We start from the raw sequence: 7,807 nt of genomic DNA on the forward strand, positions 1-7,807 counted from the left end.
TCTCTCTCTTCACCTGACCTCCCCCATCCTCCCTCTCTCTCTCTCTTCACCAGTCCTCCCCCCATCCTCTCTCTCTCTCTCTTCACCTGACCTCCCCCATCCTCTCTCTCTCTTCACCTGACCTCCCCCTTCCCTTTCTCTCTCTTCACCTGACCTCCCCCCATCTTCTCTCTCTCTTCTTCTGTCCTCCCCCCATCCCTCTCTCTCTCTCTCTCTCTCCATCTCCACGGCGTGACTGAAGAAGAGGACGTCCTCCATCCTTCCTGGCCCCTCCCTCAGTCACACCCTATAGTCTCATGCCTATGAGGCAATACTCCATCTCTCTTCTCGCCACAGACAATCCCCCCCCCCCCCCCCCACGACAGCCCCCCCCACCACCACACACACACACACACGCATCCATCCATCCCGGTCCGCCTGCCTGTGCTTCACGCCCCATAATTGTTGCTGATATGTCGTCAAAGTACCCGTGTTCCATTAACTGACCGGGGGCTTGCTGATTGGCTCCTGCCACCCCCTTTCCCCAACCCCCCCCCCCCCCCCCCCCCCCCGAAATAGCAGGGTTGGCTGGCAGCCAAGCGGCCATTTCCTGTGCGTCTGAGAGGCTGCAGTCGCTGGGGCTCAAATGCATTTCCTGACTGTGTATAAAAATGTTATTAATGGCCAGGAGTGCATCAGCGGACCAGCCTGGCCTGCCCGCACTCACTGGAGAGAGAGATGGAGGGAGGGAGATGGAGAGAGAGAGAGAGGGGTGTGGTGGTGGTGGGGGGGGGGGATAGAGAGAGGAAGAGAAGGAAAGACTGTGATGGATGGATTGAGAGAGGGAGAGACAGAATCCAGTGGGAGAGTGAGCAGAGGAGGGATAGAACGAGAGGAAGGGAATGAGGATGAGTGAGGTAAGAGACGGATGAGCGAGAGAGGTACAGTGAAAAAGAGATGAAGCGAGAGAGAGAGAGAGAGAGAGAGAGAGAGAGAGAGAGGGGGGTGGGGGGGGGTTAATCAAGCTTTTATTATACAATAAAGAACACACAAACACACTGTTGCTCCAAACTGGCCTGGTCTGTAAATACATAATAAAGAAGAAGTATGACCTAAGTCAACACTTCTAAAGGAGAGGAGGGAAGAGAGGGAGAAGGAGAGGAAGGGAAAGGAGAAGAGAGGGAGAGGAGGGGAGACGTGGGGGAGGAGAGGAGAGAAAGGGGAGAGATGGAGTGGACGGGAGGTTTGGGGGAGAGGTTGGGGGGAGGTGACAGAGGGGCTAGAGGAACATGCAGTGCGTGCGTCCGTGCATGTGTGGTATGACGTCCAGAGAAGACGGGGTGCCCCGGTGGTCGACCTGGCCGGGTCCAGCGGTCAGGGAGGGTCTTCAGAGAGGGGGTCGGCGCAGAGCTGGACCCTGGCAGGGGGTCTGGTTGAGGGGACGGCTCTGTAAAGGAGGTGGAGAATCAAGAGGCTTTGGTTTGTTAAAGGGGTCAATGGGGACCACGCCGAGAGCTGCCACTCACACATTCCCCTGTAGAGAGATAGAGGGAGGGGGGAGGGAGAGAGAGAGAGAGAGAGAGAGAGAGAAAGAGAGGGAGGGAGATACAGTAGTTGGAGTTGAGAAGGTGAGTTCAGAAGACAGAAGGACACAGGGACAGAGGGACCACACGTAGGACAACATGACCAGGCCTTATTCCCCTTCCCTCCCTCCCTCCCTTCTCTCCTTCTTCCTCTCTTCATTCCTCCGCCTGTCTCTCTCTATCTGATCGTATTCGTGTCTTCATATACAGACTGAAGCTCAAAGATGGACAAAGAGAACATAATGAACAGCAGGCATCAAGTAAACTAGCCTTCTTGGCAATGTCCACCACTTTCTCCCTAATGAATATACTTTTAGTGCAATCTCTAGCTATAAAATAAACTGGACTAAATCCTTGTTAATGTTATTTAAATATTGTACCCATCTCCTTAGTGATCTCCATTGCTTCTCACTTTAAGTGTCTGGGGATGGCATAGTAGTATCCCCTTTCTCTCCCTCCCGAGTACAGTATTAAAATATATAGTACTATATCAACATACATTTTTCCATGTATATGGAAAGTTTAAATGCTCTCAAACTGTTAGCCCTGCAAAGAACAAGACTTGGGAGAATCGTTTGTATTATGTCCAGTATAATACTAGTTTACACACAATTCCTCTGGCTTATATAGAACCAAATTTGGTTTCACCTACAGTATGACCCTAGGGTGTTTTTATATAAAACACATAACACATGTATGCAATTTCCATTTGGCAGGACATTGGGAACCTCCATGGCTGGGAGTGAGAATGGTCCTGCATGCTCCAACACCGATACCTCATGATGCAGAGTGAGGACAGGGAGTGGGTTTTTTGGGGATTGGGGTCTTTTATTTTTATACTATATGTCTTTTCTTATTGACTGATGTGTTGTTGTTTTTTTAATCTCTGTTTTGTTTGTTTTGTCTATTTTACAGTAGGTGTGGGAGTGGAAACCTGCAGGGGCGGGGTCTAAATGAGTGTGTTGACGATGATCGCAATACGAATGTACGTGCAAACTCTGAAAAATAAAAACCGGCGCTGCGTTCCGAATCACGTACTATATAGAAAGCCAAATATTGAGTATGTAGAATGTCTCAAAACATAGAATACCACATGCCAGGATGTCCTACTTCTGTACATCCCGTTGGGTTTTGCAGTATGAAACCAGCACACTTTTCTGGCTCTTCTGACCCACAATCCTGTGCTCAGCGCAAATTATGTCACATGTGCGATTCGCGCCGGAGGCGTTTTGATGAATCCCAGCTGTGGACCAATGCCGCCTTATGGACAGCGACGGATGTGGTCAAATGTGGTCAAGCCGCAATGCTATGACAAGGTAGTATGTCTCATTTGTATGCATACTGCGTGCAAAGTACGTACTTTCAAGGGGCAGCTGTAGTACGTACTGGTAGTAAAAAGTCAAAGTAGTAGAAGTGCGATTCGGAACGCAGCCCTGGCCACAAAATGTTGACACTCCCTCTGCTTCTGACCCTGGCGTTGGGGGCAGTACCCACTGGCTGAAGGGTTCGAACTTGTTAGCATAGATTTGTATTTTTGTTGATGAAGAGGTGCACGGTGCTGTAAGTGTATCTATATATTAGCATACAAGGTCAAATATTTATAAATGCACACCAGCAACTACCCATCTCTGACCCCTCCCTCTAACTCTCTCTCTCTTTCACTAACACACACACACACACACACACACACACACACACACACACACACACACACACACACACACACACAGTAAACCCAATATCCTCTTGGGCCCCAGGGGCTTGGAGTGCAAAGGCAGCGCAGGCAGGAAGAGACGACTGCATTATCCACATCAAAGGCCTGAATTATCAGCCATAATCAATGCTTTCCCATTACCCCAGTCCTCTCTCTCTCTCTCTCTCTCTCTATCCCTCTCTTCCACCCTCCCTCCTCACTCCCACTCACCCTCCCTCCCTCCCTTCCTGCCTCACTCAGGCCTCCCTCCTTGCTCCTGCTCACCCTCTCTCCCTGTCTAGCTCGCTCCCTCAGTCCCCCCAGCCTCCCCTCCCTGCCTCCCCCCAGCCCTCACTTCAAGCCCCTCCCTGCCCAAACCCTCACCGATACACATGCTGCCTCCCCTGGCGTCCTCCAGCACTCCCTGCCTCCCCCTGACGCAACCCTAACCCTGCCCAAACTCTCCCCACCCCTAACCCTAGAACTCTCCCCACCCCTAACCCCCAACTCTCCCCACCCCTAACCCCCCAACTCTCCCCACCCCTAATGTCGTGTAAAATAATTTACTAGGTCTTAGGTCAAATTCCAAGAAATAAATCTAAGTCCAGATTGGTTTAAAAGTTCCAAAATAACTTCAGAGTCCGAGAAGAAAAAACAACTCGAGGCACAAAGAGTCCAAATGCGATTTGACTTTAATGCTTTTCAGAAACAAACAGCATATAAGTCAGGAGCTTCCCCGGGAAAGAACAACTTTTCCCTTTGTCTACTTGCCCTTTATAGTCTTATCTACAAACACTCCCCTCCACCCTTGACCACATCCCATTTTCCTTGCTGGCTCAGCAAATAACTCATGTCCATATATGTCCTACATCCGTGCCCCCCCCCCCCCCCCCTCCCAGCTTCCTGGGTGCCCCCCCTCCCAGCTTCCTGGGTGGAAGGACTGTCTGCTTTTTGAGAGGAAATGGGGCCCTTCCGGAATCTCAACTGCCCCCCCCACAGGAGGAGGAGAAAATACTTATAATTCTCTGCATAAATCAGCACTATTCTCTGGCTGCTTTGGGAGGAGATGAGGGGAAGAGAAGGAATTCAACAGGAAGAGAAAAGAGACCTTACTGCTGTGCTCTGCAGAGTCAGCATTATATCTCTGACTGCTTTGGGCCTGGCTACTTGGCAGGAGGTGAGGAAGGAGAAAAAAACATCTTGAATGCTCAGGCTGGGTGCGCATTTATTCTTCCTGCCTACAGCTGCTTTCTTAACCTGCTGAGTTAGTGGGGACATTCCATTTTCTACAGATTACTATCCCTCATGAGCAGATTAGCCTTTAACGTTCTGGTTACGTAGAACAAGATTACAATATCATGACATGATTAAAATGCAGGGGAGCTAAATCAAATTAAATCACAACATTCCCCACTTTGTGACTTTAAAACTTAGTCACATTCAGACCCAAAATTCCCAATATTACTTATTAAATATTTCAACATAAACAACAACTCCTAGATATGAAAGTACGGTTATAGACCGCACGTATACGCAGCTCTTTATGGCTGGACGACCCGAACAACATTCCCCTCCCTTGCTCACACATGTTTTATCAGTCTCCTGACCATAGAGATCCTGCTCAATTCGGCAAAGTTTGTTCTACATATCTTCAGCTATATTACAAGACCTTATGTAGGTGTATGGTTTACACAACACACAGATAGAGTAAAAACACAGTACACAGTACAAGCCACGTCACCATTAACTGAACACGGCAAATTGGATAGTTACTTCACCTATAGCAATCACCTTTTACCAGTTCTCCTTAAGTAAATTAACACAAGGGGATGTTCCGCAGGTTTGAGTTCCTAAAACCCCACCATTGCCCAACATAATACCGCCCTTGTGTATTAAAATAACTCAGTCTGCGAGAAACTTTATAAACCACTTAAGCCTATGTAACTGAGGTTCTAGTACTTGGATAAACACCACTTCATCCTTTTGTTTGTCTTATTTGGAAATGGTTATGGCCGAACAGCACTTTGGGTGCAGGAACAGTAGTACAAAAAGACCGTTCTTAAAACATCAATAAAACTGAAAACTATTTCTAGAACATTAGTTACATTATGTTCTTGATGGTTATAATGTTGATTGCATAGTGACCAAGTCTACTTACTACAGTGGTATACATTACTTCAGATCACTTCACAAGTATTATTGTGGGGTACACTTGATTATACATGTTATATCGATCCCACATAACCCCCTACGCAGGGGTCTCTCTTCAGTAGTCGACTGGGATGTGCCTCAGCAGCTCACACAACTCGTCAAGCCTGCTTCCCAGGGCATCCATTCCGGCGATGAGGGCGAACAAGTAATGGCGGTTTTCCTCGACTATCTGCCTAGTGCTGAGTCCCCTCCTGGGCGTCATTGTGGGGATAGCCTGATTCTGATGATACCTGATGCGACTCTGGCCCATACGGCGCAGACGGCGCAGCTCTGATTTATCCTGACGGGCGGGCAGTTTATCAACAAGATTTTTGAACCTGGGCAAGGGCATTCTAGCCAGGCGCTCCGTTGTGCTGGGGGTGCAGGGAAACCAAGACAGATCCATGTTCTCCTCTGAGGAGATGTAGCTGTTATTCGCTGACCAATTGCGTGACCTGGAGCGCTCTGGGGGTGTGGCCAGCGGCTCCACCTCGACGGGACTGAACGGGCTTTGGGGCACCACTCTAGGCGTGCCCTGCATGTCTACTCTCCCCTTGATGGTGCTTCTGCTGAGATGAGTGATGATGCTGCTACTGGCACCTGGGAGTGACCATTCCTTTTGAGGGACGGGAGTCATCATCGATGACCGGGGAGCAGACTGCGGGGTTTTGAACCGGGTGGGTGAATTAGCTGGTGTAGTGGATGGCCAGAGTGTCGCACGGTGTCTCCTGAAGGCTGAATCAGGGGTCATCGGGCACATCTCGAGGGTTGGAGGACCGGTAGGTTCAGGGTGTTGCACGGCGTATCTCATAGGCAGGAGGATTGGTCGGTGGTCCTGGGACAGCTGCATCTTCCTCCCAGGCTACATGACCTGTGGGGGGTTATGAAGTAGGCCCAGGGGGTACACTGCTCTATCTCTACATGGGGCATCTCATCTAACACTCTAGACCCGTGCGTGACCCTCCTGAGAGTCATCCTGACCTGTGGGGAACTGGCCTTGCCTAGGGGCCCTATGGGTTGCCAGAACTGCTGATTCCCCATGAATTAGATGCTAATTGTGGATGGGGGTATTCTATATTACCTGCTGCCCATCGGTTGCGGTAGGAGGCAGATGGTAGGGGTACACTCGTCGAACCCTAATAGGGATATAAGAGGCTTTTTACTGCGGCTGCACGATATTGACAGAAACATACATTGCCGCTATACACTTTTAGTCCAATATTTTTGGCGATATGTAAAACCCGGCGTGGGACGCTCCGATTGGTTTTCGTCATCTTCTTTAATCTTGCTACTTGCTACCTGTGCTGTCGCCAGGCTTTTTACTACATCAGCCTTTCGGTAGCCGAAACAATGCCAAATGTCAGACGTTGACTTTCTTTCAACCACTAAATCCGCTCTATCTATATTTTATTTTGTTCGGATATGCTGTCTGATTTGAATATTTTCTGCTATTCTCGGCTGTTCTATGTTATTCTTTTATGCATTATAACCGTCAAAACACAATTTCCAAACGGTCAGAGTAGAGAGATAGAAAAACCCAGCTGGTAGGTTACTGAAAGAATGAATACTGCGGAAATTTAGTCTATTGACTTTGTTTTGTTTTTTTGAATTCTCACTACATGGCAGAAGAAAAATAGCTTTTAGAGTAGCCTACCATCTGCTCGTTTTACACTTCCCTGACTGCGCACCCAAATCTCTGCTTGATTCCTAGCATTCTGAATACTACTCTGACCATGATTCCCCCAAAGTGTCGTCCATTATCAGAACTATAGAATTATTTGCCACTGACCTAGCATCTAGTCCTGGCGTGGGTAAGGGATTTGCGCAGCGACTACTTTTATTGACGATTAGACGGTGATTTTATAACTGATAACACGACTAGTCAAAAACAAGATTCTCAAGTTTCTACAACACGCTTGAGTATTGGAATTTAGTCATACTATATTGTTGCACATATTTCTGTCACGTCTTGACTCAAACAAATTATTCGGCTATTACTCAAACAAATTATTCGGCTATTTTAATTAATATAAGCACACTTTAGTGGCAATGTGCCGTGCTGCTAACCATTGAATAGCATACAGCGAAATACTATAATATTAAAGACTCGGAGGCCCAATGAATTGTTGGGCCTACATTTGTGCTTGTTAGTCTTCTGGCCTAGGCAATAGGCCTATTGATTTCGCTTTTTTCCTTTTTGTCACGCACATTGGTGCTGGACCTAATATAATTGTGGTGACTTAATAATCCCTCTCACTAACACATTTATTTTCATTACGATTTTAAACAAGAAAAATCTCTACTGTACCCGCCATATACTGTTTCACCTCCCCCCTGGCGCAATGGTCAATACCATGCGCAT

This window comes from Borostomias antarcticus (genome assembly GCF_949987555.1).
Source record: "Borostomias antarcticus genome assembly, chromosome: 1".
Lineage (NCBI taxonomy): Eukaryota > Metazoa > Chordata > Actinopteri > Stomiiformes > Stomiidae > Borostomias > Borostomias antarcticus.